At 38.4% G+C, this 21,268-nt stretch overlaps 1 long non-coding RNA gene across 2 annotated transcripts in view; it reads right to left on the reverse strand.

Moving 5' to 3' along the window:
* Window positions 1-3,391: 3,391 nt before the first annotated feature.
* LOC112662318 (uncharacterized) overlaps window positions 3,392-21,268 on the reverse strand; it is a 43,313-nt gene continuing 25,436 nt past the window's right edge. For both annotated transcript variants that reach the window (XR_004814716.2, XR_003138398.3), the window contains exons 2-3: window positions 5,788-5,934; window positions 3,392-4,238 (exon numbers count right to left, since the gene is read on the reverse strand). This is a non-coding gene — a long non-coding RNA (uncharacterized LOC112662318). The remainder of the gene's footprint in view (window positions 4,239-5,787; window positions 5,935-21,268) is intronic.

Raw genomic sequence — 21,268 nt, forward strand, 5'->3', positions numbered from 1 at the left:
GAATTGTGGAGGAGTTCCCTTGGATGATAAAGCAAGTTTGCTAAATGCTGAAGTACAATACATGACATCCCTTACTGGGAGAATTTTCCCTCCCACATAATTGCTTAGGCCCTATGTTCCCTTAACACACATGCAACTCAGCTATAACAGGGAGTAGCAGTAACTGATTCATTATTTCTCTCGATTCTTGCCATTAGTTTCCTATAGCGGGTGTGTCTTATTGGCACAAACGTACTGGCTCAAAACACAGAAATATATTATATTATGAAGGTCAGAAGTTCTACATGGGTCTGGTTTCTGTATGCAACAACATTTAGGAATACAAGAGGCAGGCTGGACTTAGTCTGCAGGCCATAGTTTGCCTGTGCCTACTCTTGTAGCCGAGGGACCACACCGTATTCATCTTTTGTGTTTCCTGCCTAGTAAAAAATAACTTGCACAAATTGGAGACTCAATAAATACTGTTTTGTTGAAATGATTTAAGATATCTCCCCTAGGATATAGATTGGTGCAACCTTTCCAGAGGGTGATTTGGCAATTGCTCTTAAATTGGACCAAGTAAGTGACTTCCAGGAACTTGTGGTCCAGCAATATTGTGTTGAATCTTCTAAGGAATGTAAACAAAGGTTTTTATTGCAGCATTATTATAATAGCAAAAAGTTGGCATTCACCTGAATTTCTTTCAATAGGAGAGTACTAAATGTCTTCATGATTTAATCAATGTGTAAGAACTGTGTATACCATATCTTATTGCGGTTTTTGAAAGGATGTTGTGTGTATATTTCTATGAACATTAAAATTCCCGTAAAGCTGTCCAACAGATTGTTAAGACTCATTATTGTTGGGTCATGACTAGTGGTCAGGAAGAAAGAATACTTTACTTTTCATTTTATATTTTTCTGTACTTTTCTCCCTAGATCCATACATTATTATAATGTATTTGAAAAATGTTAGATTTCCCTATTGCAAAATTGCGCACCATATATTGATCTTGCTGGTTCATATGATTGTAAAATATGTGTGCCTTTGGCTTTAGTAATTCTAGAGCAGAGACTCCACTTTAACTATTAAAGACAATATGAAAATGAATACTAATATATTCATCTCAATATTGTGATAACTAAAAATTGATAAAAACTTTAATGTTCAAGAACAAGAGAAGAGTAAACAAAAATTGTATACCCACCTAATAGGGACATTATATCACCTAAAATTATGCAATGGATATTTTTGAGTATATTACCTTTATAATAAAATATCCTATGTTTTTTTACATTATTATATCAAAAATCAAATAAAATTATGCGATGGAAAACTTATGGGAAATACTTGTTATTGAAAAAAATATACAAAAATGGGGCACTGAATGGCTCAGTTAAGCATCTACCTTTGGCTTAGGTCATAATTTTGGGGTCTTGGGAGCAAGCCCCTCATTGTGCTCCTTGCTCAGCAGAAAGTCAGCTTCTCCTTCTCCCTCTGCTCCTTCCCACTGCTTGTGGTCATTCTCTGTCTCACATAAATAAATAAATAAATTTTTAAAAATATACAAAATTATATATACAATATCATCACAAACATATTAAAGAAACATGGACCCTGACAAAAGGACTGTAGAAATACATAACAAAACTCATTGTGTTATTTCCAAGGCATAAAAACGAGGTGACTTTTTTCAGAAATTTATAGTTGTTTGATATGTTTCTTCTCCTCCCTTTTACTTTATTCCTCCTTTCTGTAATGAATATTCAATTATTGTATGGGTGGATGCCAATGTCTATGTTTATAATAAAGAAAAGAGAGAACATTATTACCTTTTATCTCTTATTAATTCATGGTCGTAATGAAACAGGGCATTTTAGGTTGAAAGAAAAGAGTGTCGTTGTGTAATAAGCATGAGTGCCATGCTAAAAAAGAAGGAGGAGGAGGGGAAGGGGAAAGGAAGGAGATCTCACAGTCATTTACTTTCATTTTTTATATCATCACACTCTTTAGAGGAGTTTGTAAAACTGGGAATGTTTCACTCTACTCCAAAGTATATTTAAGACTTCCCAACAGCAAAGGGAGTAAATAACTTCTTCTTCAAGCATAAAATTCATGAAATAGGTATCCGAGAGTTAGTATAGCCCAAACTCAGCTCCCTATCTGTTTTTGTAAATGAAGCTTTATTGGGCCAAGCTCTACTCATTTCTTTACATATTGTCTATGGCTTCTTTTGTGCTCTAATGGCAGAGTTGAATAGTTGTAAGAGAGATCACATGGACAACAAAACCAAATATATTTACCGTCTGCGCTTTATAGAAAAAGTTTTCTCAACCCCTAGTTTACACATCTGGGGACAGGGGGTAGCAGATAGATTTACAACAAGTTAACTCAACAATATATTGGAAGACAGTTACCTTGAACTCTTTGTCATATGTTACTGCTCCTTGACACCTTTAATTTTGTTAGGTTTTAGCCCGATACCGTAAAGTATTTGGAATTCAAATCAAAGTCAACATTATGTGGTAGTAACAAGTAAAAATGGACAGCTATTGTTAAAGGAGATCTTTTAATGGTAAAACAATTACTCACATACATGTATAAAATAAAAATAGGTCACAGATTTTAATTGACTTATTAATTAATAAAATGTTACAATGAGTACAAAGATGAATCCAAAGAACTGGCAAATATATAAACATTCAGAATACAGCAAAAAAATTATAGATAGATGCAAAACTGGTAAAATTGTTCGATACCCATAGGGCAACAATCAATTGTACATCTCTGGACATGGTTTCCATTTTGATGGACAGCAAGCAATGCTTTGCCTTTATTATAAGCTCTCCATAATTTATAGGGCAATAAAAGTTTGAGATAATCTGAAAGCTGAGTCAGACAGTAATCTTTTTGATTCATTTCAAAGTTTTTCACAACTTTTCTTTTACAACATAGAACTGAATATAAAATGCAACACTCAACTTGATTGTATAAATGTAGCACCTTTGTACAGGCATATATGTTAAAAATAGATAAGGGGCTTCTAATTGTCACATATCGAAGTAGTAGAAACTCCATTTGAGGCTACCTCATTAACCCTGCCAAGGATCAGAGGTAACTAGGAAGGAGGCAGTGTTATCAAAAATCTTATATTCACAGGACGCCTGAGTGGCTCAGTGGTTGAGTGTCTGCCAGGGTCCTGGGATCAAGTCCTGCATCAGGCTCAGGCTCCCTGCATGGAGCCTGCTTCTCCCTCTGCCTATGTCACTGACTCTCTCTCTCTCTCTCTCTGTCTCTCATTAATAAATAATTAAAATCTTTAAAAAATATAACTTATATTCATGAATAGCTGAGAGCTCTCATAGGAACTCATCCTAAGTAAAAAGTGAGCTAAGCATGACTCTGAAACAAGAGGTGGGCTTTGAAGTGGAGGAGTGATTCTGATTATGGAAAAAAAATGTCTGTTTCTTCAGTTTGTCTCCTGACTTTCTCCAAAATTATATTCACTTTGGGCCTTATTGGCAGTGTTGTGAGAAAATTAAAATTAGAAAATCATTATAAAACTCTATAAGGTATTGGACCCATGCTATTGATGTTGAACCAAGTATAACAAAAAAGGAAAAAGACATCTCCCTCACTTCAGTTTTTTTTACCTCAGGGGTTCCAGTTAATCAGTAGCTGGGGAGGTAAAAAAGGGAAGAAAATGTCCTTAAATATAGAATAGTCTGCACAGACCATCCGATGTTAATATCCGTAACCATACCATCCACTAAGTTGTTTAATAGTCCATAGGGGGGAAATTATCCACTGGAAATGTGGAAGAATGTGGAATATGATAGTATGAGAAACCAAGCTGCCCACATTGTAAAACACACGCTATGGTTTTTAGGTTGGTCTCTGCTGATAGAAAAAATGCAAATCTAAATATTTCTCAAATTCACTCACTTCTTTCCATTTTTATTGTCATCATCCTTGACCAAACCACTACTTTCACTCACTGAGCCTATGGAGAACATCTCCTCAGAGTAAAAAGGAATAAATCACAAACTAAGAACTGCTTAAAACCTTTCGTGGCTTCCTATTGACTTTCAAATAAAGTCTTGACGTGCCCTAGAAGACCACACTTCATCTTGACCATGCTTGTCTCTCTATTCTTAGCTCATGACACTTTCTCTCTTTCTTAATCCATTGCGTGTCTCTCCATCTCTCAGTAACTGGACACTGCTTTGGTTTCTCCTCTCGCTGGGTGGCCAGTTTCTCTGTTTGGGAATAAGTAACCAAGAAAAAGAAGAGGAAAGAATGTTTTAAGCTAATCCCCCATACTCAAGCTAGATTACACGATCCCATGAAACTAACTTATACTCTGAAATCCAGTATTCTATTAAGTTTGTTTTTCTCTTTATAATTCATTTTTCAATATCTGTTTGTCTCTCTAGGCGTTAAGTGTGTAAAGATAGGTATGTATAGCATATAATAGGTCAAGACTAAGTGGAAAAAGAAAAAAAATTGAGGACCACTTCTTAGAGATATCTACCTCTTTCATATATTTAAGTATACCCCTACCCAGCCATTCTTTTGTGTGGCAATATAGCACTTACTTTTACTTATGTCAGATGTAGTTTCCCCACTTTGGGTTATGTGAAAGCTCCTTGAATCAGGTCAAGTGTGTGGTGAACACTCTATAATGATTCAATTTCTTCATTTTTCAGTACTGATGCACAAAAAGTTTAGATCTTCTGGGATCTGAATGCTGCTGAATCATTTCTAGGTTTCGGGGCTGCAGAGGCAAATGTAGCCTCCAGAACTAAAGTCTTTGATTCTTTTAAGTGGATATAGAGTCAGAGACTTTGAGAAAAGATTCATGGGCCAGGTCAGGAAATGTCCTCTTAAAAATTCTAGGCAGTGTTATTGCCTTGCTTATAGCTTTTGAATATGCTGAGGCAGCCTAGAGATTCCTTTGGATTTGAAATTAGGCAGCCTAGTTTCAGAAGAGCTTTAGACCAAGGAGCTAGTAGCCCTTGGAAGGCCCCTCTTCAGGGACTAAGGTCTCTCAGGCACAATTTCTGCCAGTGGCAGGAGATACAATGGGCACTCTTGGAACAGCCATGCCAGACACTCACCCATTGTTGAACTAAAAGATATGCTATAAGCATCCGATCCTGAGGTTACAAACTGGCAGCATGTGGGCAAGGACTGGGCTTTCAGATGTATTTTGTTTGTCATATACAGTTTTTAGGACTTGCTCAATCTCATATAGGAATACAGATAGCCAAGCTTCCTTTAAAAATTAGACCAGGCCATATTGCCACAAGACAGCAGTGGGACAATGGTGGAAAGTAGCTGTATTAGTAGCTTCTCATATAAAGGTACCTTACTCCCTGTTGGAATACTTGGGACCCACTTGGTTCTTTTATAGGCAGTTATTTTGTGACCCTTTTTATAATCCAATCATCTTATTTTCCAATAAAGAAATCATTTCTTTCTGTGGATAGTTTTAAGGAAGTGGGAGGAGATGAAGTGGTCTCAGTAACAGCAAACTAGTGACAGAGTTGGAACTAAAATCCCAGCCCATTTCTCCTTGCCCCATGTCATACAGTGGGTGTCTCTGTAAAGGATCCAGTGGATCGGAAGGTAGAATAGGGGATGGTCCCACTCAAAGTTATCTCACCAGAGAAGTGCCTGGACCAAGGTCACACTGCTTATACGTGGATGACTGGTTTGCTAATGATTTCTGCATCTCCCCTCACCCCTTAGTACTAACAATACAAAAAATAGTACTTAGGAATTGAATTGAATCAGATCACATACCCTCTGTGAAGTTGTCTTATCACCAATTTTTTTTTTCCTATTCTTCCTTTTCATTTGGTTACGTTGAATCCAGCCAAACACATTAACCAGATGAGCGGGGTTACACATTGTTTTCACAGGAAATCCTCCCTTCCTCCTTCAGTTTACCTAAAAGGATGGGAAGTGGGGAGGGGGTTTGCCAATGTATACACACACATGTCGATGTATATATTTATACACCACACATATCCATATACACATATGTCTGTAAAACAATATGTGCTCACTGCAGCATCTGGCTTTTCTGTGAAGTCTTGACCTCTGCTCCCTCACAGCTGTGTTGGCTCAGAGTTTAGAGCAAGACTTGCAAGACTCCCTGAAGAACATATGTTTCTAAGCAGTCTCCTCATTCTCTATCCACTTTTTTTTTTTTTTTTTTTTTTTTTGCAAAGGGAGTCATAAAGGGTTACTACTTAGGACCTTGTACTGGTAGCCCTGCTTACCCAAAGAATTTCTCATGGTTAAAGGAATCATCCACTAAAGACAGAGTTGGTGTGAAAAATCTTGCTTTGCAAGATTCCCCTCCCTCCCCACTCCCTCCCCAGCTTACCCGCAAAAGAGTTGGTGATATTTTACTTTTTAATTGCTACGTTCTTCATACTGAACTGCTTTGTCTGGAAGAAGGAGTTGGCAACTCTGGACAAGAGTTAGACCCATTGATTCAAAGTAGCAGATAAAAAATTTGTTGGCAACCCAAGAGACTCTGATTCATCCTCAACACCTTGGCCCTGTCACTTCCTCAAGTGATATCTTTGTAGAGCCAGGTCTGGACTGGTGGGTTTTAGGAGGTCCCCTATATCAGCATTACTTGATATAGTTTCTGCCCTCAGGCAGGAAGGAAGCAGCAGTGAAAGAAAACCCAGGTGCTCTGATGCCTGTTGTACTTTTGTTTGGGAGGAACATCATGTATGAGGTGTTATAAATAACCACATGATCATGTAATTTTAACATATTAAAAATATATTTAAGACAATATGCTTTAGGAAGGCACAGTTAGACTTCCCAGGTTTTGTAAAGTAGGTGAGTCTCCTTAACTTTACTTGACACCTTTTGTATTTCACCAGCTGAGAGCTGGGTCATGACGCCAGGGAGGGGCAGAGAATCCATCCATTCTGCATTCACACCTGCTGGATTCTGCACATTTAATCTACCTCCTTTCTCCACCCCCAGATATCCTCCCTTTTGGTCTTTCCTAGCTCAGTAACCTATTTGGAGTTTTCCTTGATTTCTCTTAGAAATCACCTCAGTTCATTAAGAAAAAACAAATCCAGTTGGCTATCTGCAAGGCATAAACAGACTCTAGTAACTTATGAATGCTTTCACTTCCACCTGCCTTTTATTGTTGCTCTGTAGAAAGAGTCAGAAAGAAATGCAAAATTACATTTAGCCTGGGCTTACTGCAGTAAACCTATTCTAACTAGTCTTGCTTCCAAGTTGTCTTCTTATAGCTGGTTTATTAAACAGTAACTAAAGGGATCCTTTAAAAATATAAGGCAGATCATTTTCTCCTCTATCCTGGATCCTCCATTGGTTTCTTACATCATTCCGTGCAAAAGCCCAAGCCTATGGTTTTTGAGGCTGTAAGCCCCTATTTCATTTTACCCACCCCCACCCCAGGTGTCGCTTTATTCTTCTCTTGCTTAATCTAAGTCAATATTAAAATACCACCTCGTCAGAGAGACCTTCTCTGTCCCACTGATGTGTATCCTGCCCCAGCTCTACATACCCACATCCTGCCTTTTTTTTTCACAGCATTCAATACTATCAGATATTTTATATATTCACCTATCTCCTTGTTTGTCATTTTTTCTCCTCTCAAAAGAAAGTACATCTTTTTTTTTTTTTTTGAAAAGAGAGATTTTGTGTTTTTATTCACTACTTTATACTGAGTTCTTTATAGACCAACTGGTCCATAGTGTTTAGTTAATTTCTATTGAATGGATGAATGAGTTGAATTGGCGGGGCCATATAAGTGGGGTTACAGAGCCAAAGGCAGAGCTCACAGAAAAAATGCAGGCTGCTAAGAAAGGTGAATAAGTGGCCGAGTTTGTGAACTGGAGGGATCAATACTAGTAATGTAGGACCAGAGTGAGTTTCCAATCCAAGGGCTGCAAGATGAATTACCAGGACGTAGAGTAAGACCCTCCTGATGCTGAGCAATTTGTGTTTCGCACTCACTATATACTTGTACTGGTTCCCTGGGGCTGTTGAAACAAATTACCACAAAGTCGGAGGCTTAAAACAACATCTCTCACAGTTCTGGGGGCCGGTAGCCTGAAATCAAAGTTGACACAGCAGGGCCTTGCGAAGACTCTGTTTCCAGATAAGGCCACATTCTGAGTGTCCAGATGGGCATGAATTTTGGGGAGGCACTCCCCAAAGTGTCCCCATCCAAGTCTCTATAATATTTAAACCCTTTATTTGATTTATATCCTCACAACAACTCTCTGAGGTAGATACTATTATTGGTAACATTTAAGGGACACCAGAAACTGAGGTCCAGAGACTGTGAGTAAATTGCCTAAGGCCATATAGCTAGAAAGTGGGTTCAAACCTAAAAATATCTGACTCCACAACCATCTCGTTTGATTCTTTGACTATACCATGCTGACTCCAATCCTTACCACAATAATACGTTCAGAATATGTTGCTGGTTACGAAGGTACTTATTTTAGTAACCCTGTATTTAAAACCATGGAACCAAGCCATCTTGCAAATACAAACAGCATTTGTAACTGCTCCCAGCACTTTTACAAGTCACTGAACAAAAGCCCAAATATCAGGGAGTTGGGAGAGTCACAATCTTGCCAGGATTCTCCAAGGTCAGAGATCACAGTTCAGGGAAGCTCTTACTAAGGCTCTGGACGAAGGGAAAATTAAAGCAGTTGCCCACTTGGGGCACTGGGCAATCACTGCAAGAACAGTCTTCACCTTGGACGGAGGGTGAAATCCAAGGCAGTTGGTATAGCTTCTGCATGCAGGCAGGTCCTGTCAACCAGGCTAGGACCAGGCTAGGACCACCTCCGGGCCTGCTTTCGGCTAGAATGCACGTGAAAGGAAAACCAAATCATTGATACAGCAACTGCCAGTATCTGCTCAGAATGATGAAGCCACTGTACTTGGGTTTATTTGTAGTCAGAAGACAGGAAAATTATATCTTATATTGTTTTTCCCCTCTGACCTTTATAAATAATGTGCACTGCAGCTCTGAGCAGAATTTTTCCTGATTTCCCCTGTGAAATGCTCCACAGCCCTCCAGCCTGGGAAGATATTTACTTCTGTGATCGAAATCTTTGCCCTGGTTTGCATTAACTTTTACCAAACCTCTAGCCTAGAATTCATCATTGGTTGAAAGCCAGCTAGTCAACAAGAACGTTTAAAGGTTTAAGGCTTTGTTTAGGTTCCCCTTTCTAGGAATCTTAAGTACAAAATGAGGCATTTCGATGCTCCGTGATGGCATCTGTTTCTCTCATTAGCTTCCTTCTTTTCTACTCCTTTTCTGCTTCTTCCGGCACCCTGCCTCCTCCTTCTGTTCCCTGAATCTCTCTCTCCCTCCATCCCTCTGTTTCTCTCTTCTGTCTCTCTTCTCACCCCTGCCCCAACCATCTCTCCCTATCTCTCTCCCATCTTAATCATTTTGTTATTTGTCAGATCCTTGTGGTTTTATTGAGCCAGGCAATTAGTTTCTTTGGTCTAATGTCTTAAAAAATAATTTCCGCCAACTCCCTAGCTTCCAGTGTGCGTTGGTGCCAAGACCCCCAGAATGTTTATAATGCTGAGAAAATTAATTGTGGATTTCAGGCACAAACTCTCTCAGCTTCCCTCCCAACGCCTCTGGACTGTTGCTCAGGTCCATGCCCATCCTCTTTCCTTTCTGGGGTGCAAGGGCAAAGATGCTCAGCTCTGGCTTCCTCAACCACCCTCCTTGAAAGTTTTTCCTTCTCTACCTGGAAACATTTCTAAATATCTCTTACATTCAAGTCTTTCCTGTCTTTTCCTTTCTTCCTTCCCCTCATCACTATCCTTCCTGAAACAGTGGAGTGGACTCATTGTCCTCTCTCCCACTTCTCCTTCACTCTTTTGTACACTAAATACCAATTTCTGCTACCCTCCACCATCCCACCGTTCGTCAAAAAGTACTTTTGCAAGATTAATCACATACATGCTGTCATTAAATCCAATAGTCTTCCTATTTCCCAAACATAATACCGCTTGGATTTTTTTTGCAGTCCATTGCTTTTATTGACCAGTCATTTCAACTCTCTTAAAACTGTCTTGGCTCTTCCTTTTCAGGGCACAGGTTCCCCTGGTTCTTTGAACTCTGTGTTCTTTTAATTCCTGCTAGGGTTCCTATGTGCTTCACTTGATTTGCTTTATCTCCACTGATGCCATCCTCCATTGCTTCTCCTCCCCGCTCCTCCTTTCCCCAAACCCCACCACTGGTATGTCTCTAGTGCTTCCAGAGCGTCACTTGTCACTTTTAGGCTTATGTTCCCTATGTGCAAATCTGCCCAAAAGGCACCTAGGGGGTTTACAAGCCTGGGGACTTCGGGAAACAAAATGTTCATAGACATGATCCAGCGCAGTGGCAATAGATTTTGGTTGTAGTAAGGGAGGGGTGGAACAGGGGAAGATATGCCAAATATACATGTGAATTTCTAGACATAGCCAATAAGAGGTGGGTAGGGATAGCACAGAATTTTCAGGAGACTAGGGGTACGTGTGATGCGGATTGGGGTAAGAAATTTAGGATATTGTTTACAATATGATCTCATAAGGACCATCTAGTTTGGTGAAGCTTAGGTAAAATCAGATCACGTGGTCATTTTGACAGATATGTAAATTGAGTACCCTTTGGGGCCTTCAAAGTCAGGGCAGGTCAAAAGCATCCTGGCTGAAACACAGTGCATGGCTTGTAAACTCCTCTGAGGAGGGCCACTGATTTTGCAGCCAGAACTGCTACATCTAGGAAGGTTTGTGACAAAATCAGACCTTGCGTTGCAGGGCCATGTTTGTCAAGACTGGTTGGGGCTTGTCTACCATGGTGAGGAAGAAAATGTGGAGTGGGGAATTAGGCCTCCATAGGAAGTCTGCCGGATACAAGTCTGTGCCCAGGTGAGTGGTCTGTGATGACCGTACAGAAACCTTAGTTTCCAATCACGTCTTTTTTGTCAGATATTTGTTTTTGTTATGCTTGTGATTGCTCATTTGATTCCTTGTTTTGTTTGCTTTGATTAGAATTCGGTCACTAATACTGTACTTCTAGCATTAACCCCATTTAAACCTGACATCTTCTAAGTTACCTAAGTACCTGCACTTAGTTTTGCTTGTGTCTCAACAAATGGAGTAACTCCTGCCAGAAAATGTTATTCCAGCATGACAAGTAGAATTTTCCAGTGGTCCTAGTTAACACCTTGGATGTAACACTCCTTATGACCTTATAACTATCTAGTTATAACTAATTATCTAGTTCAGTGGTTCTCAAACTTTTAGGTACACCAGAATCATATCTGGAGGGCTTATCAAATCATAGTCTCAGGCTCCACCCCTGGAGTCCCTAATTCAGTACACCTGGGATGGGAAGTGAAAACTCGTATCTCTAACTAGTTCCTACATGATGTTGCTGGTCTTGGTATAACACTTTAAGAATAGCTGCTCTAGTTTGTGAAGTCCCTTTGAAAAATATTAGAAATCAGTGTTATTTCAAGTACTAGAAGTTATACATAAAAAACTTTTAAACAATATTTTCCTTCCTTTAGTTCTTGAGATTTTTTTCCTTTTTTTTCCCCCTTCTTGCCTTCTGTCCCTCCCTTCCTTTTCTTTCACTAAGTCTCCACAGAACAGTTTCCTGCTGTTCAGCCAATGTATGGTTTGTCTACAGAGGAACCAGCACCCATTCATTCCTGGCCTTTGGACCTAGCAGTAGAAGATTCCTAGAACTCAGATACACAATGGATCCAAGTGAAACTTTTGAGGTTTTAGATCCCAAATCAATTAGTTTGCTTTCCAAAGTCAAAGTAACTGCATAGTCTCTAGGTGGGTTTTGCCTTTGCGAACATTACTCTGAGCTTTCGAAACAACTCAAGTCTGGGAATCTGAACGTGTTAAAATTCAAAACAGGATTCTCCAAGTTAAAACACATGTAATGTCAGTGAACCATTTCTTGAAATGTTACCCTTTGTCCTCTATCTGTTAAGTATAGTAAAGCCTTGACTAATCATATGAAACCAGCCAAACCAAACCATTAATTGCTTGGATTTTTTGTTCTTGTTTCATAGCATCTGAAGAAAGTTGATCTGAGCAAACAAACAAATTGAGAGATTTATTAAAAAAAAAAAAAAAGGATGGACGTTGGACTTTGGCCTGTTTACTTATGTCTTCTTTATATATAATTTTGGGCAGCAGAATTCAGAATTATTAATCCTCAGAAACACCAAACTAAAGCTTCAAGCTTTAAAGAAAAAGAATAAAAAATAAATAAATAAATAAATAAAATAAAGAAAGAAAGAAAGAAAGAAAAAGAATGCACTTGAGCTGATTACTTAAGGCAGAAAGGTAAAGGACTTATAATTAAAACAAATAAGAATAAATTTCAAATAAAAAAGAGTTCCCAAAATAAATTGAAGAAAGGTTTTCTGATTATTACTTTAATCAGGAAATAGAGAAAACTGGAACTTTTCATTTGAGAGCACTTAAATATTACTCTGTCCTATTGTCCTTCAGCCACTTGGGTTCAGATTTCACTCATAATTTGAGAGCATCTCTAGTGGCATGTCACATCCTCAACTAAGTGCTCTCCAATATGTTATGTATTGGTCCTGAGAGCAATTTGGAGAGGTTGAGTTGTACCCACCGGATGGAGAAGCACAAATTCAAACTTAGGATAGTTGATGGTATAGTTGAAAGACAAGAGGTCTTCAAGCTGGGAAAATCTAATTCAGTCCCATATCAACCACATGCAAGCCTGTGAATGTTTGGGTGATAATTCAGCCCTTCCAAGTCTCAGTGTCCTTGTTTGTAAATTCAAGAAGAAATGTCATTTTTAAATCTATCTTTCAGAGTTGTTTTCAGATTAAATGAGAATAAACGTGGATTCACATGTAAGGAATTGTCATGAATATATTTTTCTCACAAAAGTGTGTTAAATCTTAGACAAAAGCAAAATTGGGCCTGGTTACTTCATACATAAACCTTTAGATTTTTGAGGAACAATATATCTCAAAGATTACAAACACGTTCTTTTCAATCAGACTAATCTGGATTCAAATCTTTATTTTAAAACTGATGAATTATTGAACACTACATCTGAAATTAATGATGTACTATATGTTGGCTAATTGAATTTAAATTTAAAAAAACAAAAAATAAAACACTGAAAGATTAGAAACAACGAAAAAAATAAAACTAACTTAAGTCACTTCTGTTAAAAAATTATTAAAGAAGACAGCTTAGGTAATACAAACAAACTTTACTTAGTACTTCATGAAGTGGATAATCTCCTTTTAGAGAGCTACAAAATGGGGAAGTCAGAAAGATTTTATAGGATAGAGAATAAACAATAAAGAAGAGAAAAAGGAAAATATATTGTTGGCTGAGGCAATGGAGTCAACCTTGTTTGGGTAAAAAGGCCCAGAGTTGGCTTGGTGTTTAGGGATTGGCCAACTTGATATATATTGCACTTTTGGGTCAAGCAGAGAATTTACTCGGACAGGAAAGTTATCTAAGTTTTGGTTTGTTGATGTGGCACTGTGAAATTATGATTTGTAAGAAATATATATTTGGTCATTCAGAGGACCCTGAACTCTGGGGAGGGGAGAGCAGCTGGAGGTGGAATCAACCAGTGCCCAGTGATTTAGTCAATGATGACTATATTATGCATTCACCATAAGAACCCAAATGAAGGGGCACCTGGGTGGCTCAGTGGTTGGGTATCTGCCTTTGGCTCAGGTCATGATCCTGGGATCCAGGATTGAATCCCACATTGGGCTTCCTGCATGGAGCCTGCTTCTCCCTCTGCCTATGTCTCTGCCTCTCTCTATATGTTCCTCATGAATAAGTAAAATCTTTTTAGAAGAAGAAGAAGAAGAAGAAGAAGAAGAAGAAGAAGAAGAAGAAGAAGAAAGAAGAAAAGAAAGAAGAAGAAGAAGGAAGAAGAAAAAAAGAAGAAGAAGAAGAAGAAGAAGAAGAAGAAGAAGAAGAAGAAGAAGAAAAAGAAGAAGAAGAAGAAGAAGAAGAAGAAAGAAGAAAAAAAGAAGAAGAAGAAAGAAGAAGAACCCAAATGGACTGGGTTCCAAGAGCTTCCAGGTTGGTGAACACTGGGGGAGAGCAGCACACCTGGAGAGAATGTGGAAGCTCCTAGTCCTTTTTTCATACCTCACCCTGTGTATCTCTTATGTGGCTGTTGATTGTCTCCTTTAGCATATTTTAATAAACTGGTAAACATATGTTAGTGTTCCCCTGAGTTCTGTGGCCCACTGTGGCAAATTGAAAGAACCTAAGGATGAAGTCATTGGAACTTCTCCTCTGCAGCTGGTTGGTCAGAAGCACGGGTAACAGCTGAGGCTTGTGACTGGTGTCTGAAGTGGGGTATGGGGGTGGTCTTGTTGGATTGAACCTATAACCTGTGAAATCTGATGCTATCTCTGGAAAGTAGTGTTAGAATTGAGTTGAATTCTTGGTTACCCTGCTAGTATGTAAGAATTACTTAGTGTTGTGTGTGTGTGGGGGGGGAAACACTCTCATATTGGAATTGGGTCCTGGAACCAAAAAAGAGGCACCCTGGGCAGGAGTGACTCCATCTTGAGCCTCAAAATTTATTTCAACACTACTAATCTCTGTGAACTTGGTTTTTTCATCTTTAAAATGTGAACATGATAGCCACTAGGATTGTTATAAGTCTTAAATATAATAGCAATAACTACACATCAGAAGTGTTTAGCATAGTGCCAAGGAATAGTAAATGTTTCACTAATGGTACTCATAACATAAATTCTCTTTCTGACATCTCCTGCTCCAGTAGTGGTTGTATCATATATCTATGTGGACTCTAATTTGTACTTGACACAGATCAGAAAGGATTTCACTTTAAGATGGAATAAAAGAGGTTTTGAGCAGGAATAAATTGCTGAATAAAGTGGGGCCTCTTATATGTTAAGCTTCCTCTTGTGACCTGGAGAGCACTGTTTCTCAAATTGGGAACACATCCCAGCTGTACTTGTTAAAATAAAGATTCTTTAACCTTGCACCCCTATATATACCTCTTACTATTATAAATATATATATTATTTTATATATAAAAAATATATATCACTTTGTATAAAATACATATTTATATGTTATAAATATAAAATATATATATATAAAGCTTAGCAGAAGACGAGGACTAGAAGAGACATATCACTATGTATGTATTTTTATATATTTTCTTATATGCTATAAATATTATAAATATATATGTTTAATAATATGTATTTAATACGTATGAGTATATATAGTATATACAGCATACATAACTTAAGGAGACATGTCACTATATAAATATTTATATATATTATTACATAAATTGAAAAACTGGCTTTCTTAATAAAACCATTTAACTGTAGCAGTTAAACCTGCATTTACTCTGATGCAGCTAATGGATTTCTTTTCTATTTTTTAAAATATTTTATTTCTTTGAGAGAGAGAGCATGCGAGTGGTGGGGGCAGGATAGGGGAGCCAAGTGGGAGGGAGAGGGACAAGCCAACTGTGCCAAGTGAGCCTAAGGCAGAGCTCAATCTTAGGACCCTGAGATCATGACCTGAGCTGAAACTGAGAGTCAGACACTTAACCAACTGAGCCACCAGTGCTGCCCCACAGCAAATCAATTTCTAAGTATTGATCCAAGGGAAATAAAAGCATATGTCCACTAAGTCTGGTATAAGACTGTTTACAGCGGCTTTATTCATAACACCTCATTGGTCCATCATCAGGAAGATAGGTAAACAAGCTGTAGAATATTCATATAATGGAAAAGTACTTAGCAAGAAAAAAGAACCTCTAATACACCTAATGTGAATTTCAAGAACATTAGGCTGAGTGAAAGAAACAAGATGCAAACAGAGTTCCTACTTACTTCTTGGTTACTGTAGGATTACATTTACATGAAATCCTGGAAGAGGTAAAACTAATCCACAATGACAGAAGCCAGAGCAGTGGCTGCTTTCGTGTATGAGTGGGGAGGAAGTGTGGGAACAGGCATGAGGAGAACTTCAGGGATGATGGAAACATTCCATATCTCGGTAGAGGTTTGGGATACATGCGTGTCTGCATTTACCAAAACTGATGAAACTGTACTTTTAAGATCTGTTTATTTCACTTTATGTAAATTATATCTAAATGTTAGAGATATTGAGTTTGAGTAAATGCAGGCTTGTGCTGGGTTTTGAGAGGAAGAGGAATGTGTGTGTGTGTATGTGGGGTAGTGCTTATCTTGCAATTGTGAGAGAAATATTATGGTGATCATATAACCATGCACCATGCTCACGTGGGGGAAGAATAAAAAAAGATAGAAGGTACTAAATCAGATATACTCTTACTTTTAAATTTTCCTTAAAAATCTTAAAAGCATAAAATATTTTTGCTAGGAACACATAAAGATAACAATGTCGGTTTTTACTTTGATCTGGATCCTTACTTGGCAAGTATCTGAGTGTCAGGTGTAGTAAACACGATCAGGTTTCTCTACATTATGGGGAATGATTGTTCTGTGATCATTTGAAAAATTAGGGATGCCAGGGTGGCTCAGCGGTTTAGCGCCACCTTCGGCCCAGGGCTTGATCTTGGAGACCTGGGATTGAGTCCCACATCAGGCTCCCTGCATGGAGCCTGCTTCTCCCTCTGCCTGTGTCTCTGCCTCTCTCCGTGTCTCTCTCATGAATAAATAAATAAAATCTTAAAAAATTTTTTTGAAAAAATAAAAAATCCCAAATGTTACCACTGTAGTCAAGCCCAAAATGTCAGTATCATCTTACTGTCCTTTGACAAAAAAAAAAAAAAAAAAAATCACTTTTTTTTGTCTCTGATATTAATTTGATCACAATCACACAGAAGCGCAAAAATAGAGTTATGCTCAATCTACTTGCTTTAGTGGCCCATGTAGACAAAATAGTGTTGGTTAAAAACTCTATGGGTGGGGGATCCCTGGGTGGCTCAGCGGTTTAGCGCTTGCCTTTGGCCCAGGGCACAATCCAGGAGTCCCGTCGGGCTCCTGGCCTGGAGCCTGCTTCTCTCTCTCTCTCTCTCTCTCTGTGTGTTTGTGTGTCTATCATGAATAAATAAATAAATCTTTTAAAAAAAAACTATGGGTGAAAAAGTTATATTTTGAAGACCCATTGATTTCTTCTCTTTAGAGTGCTAAGATCCAGTGCTGGCTGTGGAATTATTGGTGTGCTTGCATTGATGGTGCTGGTTTACCATTAAGAGAAGCACTCATACGACTGTGGGAGGACTCAAGAGAGAGCTTGGCAACAGATAACATATGGTTAGTAAAACAAAGCTAAATATTGTGCAGTTGAAACCCAGGCCCAACCAAAATAGAGCTTTCCACAGAGAGAGTGGGTTTTTTGAGCCTCAGCCATTAGTCTTAGTCTGATTCTACAAGACATGAAGGAACAATGCTTGGATATAGTCATCTGTGGTGGGCATTTGTGGCATTTCTTTCCTAGCTAAAGAAATAAATTTTGGGGGTACTTGCTTACTATTGTTATATGCTCAATTAACTGTGGGTTCTGGTAGTAGAACCAGACTTTCAGTTAGACAGGAATTTCAAATGGAAAACAATCAATCGGAACAAATATTAGAAGTTTAGTAAGAAAGTTTGTATTGATTGATTTTTTTTAGACACCACAAAACTGTCATCCATGTTATTCATCATTTGATTATTGTCCATTCATAGAATTGTGGTATTTGAACCATCTCTACACAGGGAAGTTGAAGAAAATAGACTTGGAGAGAATTCTAAGTATGCAGGCAGTATTTCTTCAAAACCCTAACAGGAACTCAGTGCTCATTATTATGGTAACACTTTACATTCTTTATATAATTAGAGCCTCCTTGCAACACTCCATACATTCTATATACCATTCCCATATGCATTCATGAGGCCTTAATTGATTTATGTCATGTTCTATGTCTAGTAGGTGACAGATTTAGGAGTGGCCCTGGGATTTTTGGATCCAGAAACATGATATAGCAGAAAATGAAAACTAGAATTCACTGAAAATTAGAATATCCCAGTGGTAATTTGATTGGTCAGTCTACACACATACAAGACAATAATTCAGTTGTTATTTTTCATCAGAGAGTGATTAGACTGCAGTAATTGAAATGTGATTCAGTGAAAAGAGATTCATTAACCATTCACATAGAAAAGTTCTCTTTTCACCCAGGGCTGTTAGTATTTATAGCAATTTACCTTGGTACAGCTTTTCAAAGTGTTTTCACAAACATTATATTTCATTTTGAACTTGCCAACAACAGTAGGCTGAAACAGGATGGACATTACAATTTATAGATGAGGAAGCAGGTTCAGAGAGCTTTAGTACTTCCCAAGATCAACTAGTGAGTGGCAGGTAGAGATAACAAGTGAGTTCCACCTTCCTCTTCCCACCACACCTTTCAGCAAAGACTGTCTACAAATGATCTAGCTGTTTCCTACTTACAGAGGTGGAGAACTATATGGATAATCCCCACATTATCACAGATTAAGCAGCTCTAATGAGCTCTAATATCCAGGAAGTATTCTTTTCTCATTGTCATTAACAATGACAGGAAATGGGGGTCTATTTTCTTTCATTCCTACATTTGCAGCAGAACACCATGAGGGGAAAGATCTTTTTAGTTAAAATAAATGTTCATTTGGATGTAGTTAGCTCAGAAAATAACCAAACATTTTGCAAGTCTGGATTTTTTTTTTGAGGTAATTAAAATGAGTTTATAGTTATACTTTAAGGAGAGTCAAGGCAGTAAATATCCTAGCAATGAAAATATTCAGTGGGAGATGTTCCTAGCACTGGGAACTTATTTGAAGCTATTTTCATCCTGCCATTTTGCTTAGTGTTTCTCTATTGAGTGGATCATTTAAAACTCACAATTTTGTGAAACCCAGTAGGGACAGCCCTTCAAGAGTCCTTATGAGTAATCATGAAATTGTAGATTACTGTAGCTTTCTTTCTTTCTTTTTAAAATCATTATAGCTTTCCAATAACAAAGCACATATTAGAAAAAAATCCTGAAGCAAGAAGACTCAAAATATAAAATGTTTTTCACCCCATGGCAAGAATTAGAATTTGTGTCTGAAGCTCATTTTTAAAAATGTCCCTTTCTTACCAATCCCAGCTGAATGACTTAAGCTCCTTTATCATACAAGCCAAAATCGTTCCCTTCCAAAGTGAGGGTCTTATTTTTTTTCCTCTAATTATTTCTTCACTTTGTAACCCGTCTTGAAGTTCATCTCATTATCATCATCATTATTAAAACCATGTAATGCTGATGGGCAATACAGTGACAGAGAAAGGGAAATAGAGAACAGATTACTTGGATGTAAAAAGAACATTTGGTTGGCAAAGACTCTAATTGGTTTTCCCTGAAACATGCACCCTCCCTCTTATGGGGGGGGGGGGTTATATAGACTGATTTTGTTGATTAGGTCATTCCCAAAGGAAGAGCAATTGGTGCCAGAGACTCATTAAATATGTGTGGGAGCACATTCAAGGAGGAGAGGTTTCTTTAAGGAAATGGAGGACATAGAGCTAAGGAAAAGAGGAAAGATACTGCCGATTATACATTTCAAAGAAATCATCAAAAAGACCAGGACATCGAATTACTTTTAAGTGCCGTGATCAGATGTTGGTAGGCACATTGCTGAGAAAGAATTTGAAATCTTCTTAACTTCGTGGTAATCACTGTCTTGATTCTCTTTTTTTTTCCTCCAGGAGTAAATTAACTGATTCTTTTTTTTTTTTTTTTTAATTTATTTATTTATTTATTTATGATAGTCACAGAGAGAGAGAGAGGCAGAGACACAGGCAGAGGGAGAAGCAGGCTCCATGCACCGGGAGCCTGATGTGGGATTCGATCCCAGGTCTCCAGGATCGCGCCCTGGGCCAAAGGCAGGCGCCAAACCGCTGCGCCACCCAGGGATCCCCAAATTAACTGATTCTAAACACAAGGATTAATTAGTCTAAATAATGCCACTTACTCCTTGGAAATTACAGTGTGCTGTCCCGCTTCCTCTGAAGCAGGGTTTCTCAATCTTGGCCCTATTGACATTTTAAACCAGATAATTCTTTGTTGTGGGGCCTACATCGTAGGAGGTTTAGCAGCATTCCTGGTCTCTACCCACCAGAGGCCTAGTAGCAGCTCCCCAGCTGTGACAACCAAAAATGTCTCCAGACATTGCCAAATGTCCCTTGGAACACAAAATCACCTCCAGGAGAGACAGAGAGGAAGAAAATACCAATTGGAAGTTATACCAGCCGGTCTATTTTGCATGTGACTCTGCGCTCAATGTCACTGGTAGTAATTGCTGCTACATATTGGCTCAATGTATTGCCCTGGTCACTGGAAAAAATGTGTTGTTTAGGAATCTTTGGTTAAAAGCATAATAACTGGGGCACCTGGGTGGCTCAGTGGTTCAGTGTTGGCCTTTGGCTCAGGCTGTGATCCCGGGGTCCTGGGATTGAGTCCTGCATCAGGCTCCCTGCATGGAGCCTACTTCTCCCTCTGCCTGTGTCTCTGCCTCTGTGTGTGTGTGTCTTTCACGAAAAAATAAATAAAATCCTTTAAAAATCAAAAAATAAAAGCACAAAAACTGAATCCTCTGATAAATGTAAGCACAAAGGAAACTTATAGGAAATTCAGTTCTATAAAATGAATCATATGATTGAAGAAAAAAAATAAAGAGCCAGATATCAGAAAGGACAGGAACCAATGAAGCTCCCATCCCTTATAAGGTTCCTGTGTTCTTGATCTTAAGAAATGATGGATTATCTTAGGGCTCATGCATTAGGAGGTTAACCTGAACCTCATTTTCAGACACTGGTTTCGAGATTTAAATTCCAAGAAGAAAGTCTGAAAGCCTGTTCTGGCACACATGACTATCAATTGACCAGAAGCAGATGATGCCTTGGCTATCATTAAGTGGAGGCCTTAACTAATGGGACAAAATTAGGTGCCATTACTGTAAGATGGTATGAATGTATACAGGGAAGGACAAAACAACCAATATCTGTGCATTACACTGTTTCAATTGCCTCAGCCAGGTTGGAGAGTAGTATATATGATTGTTTATGGATAAGGAATTTGAAATTCAGTGTGTAACTAACTCCCACCACATCACAAAGTTAGTAACTGGCTGAAACAAGATGGAAACTTGGGGGTGTTTGACTTTGAAGTCTCTACTAC

Source organism: Canis lupus, chromosome 13 (assembly GCF_003254725.2).
Source record: "Canis lupus dingo isolate Sandy chromosome 13, ASM325472v2, whole genome shotgun sequence".
NCBI classification, from domain to species: domain Eukaryota; kingdom Metazoa; phylum Chordata; class Mammalia; order Carnivora; family Canidae; genus Canis; species Canis lupus.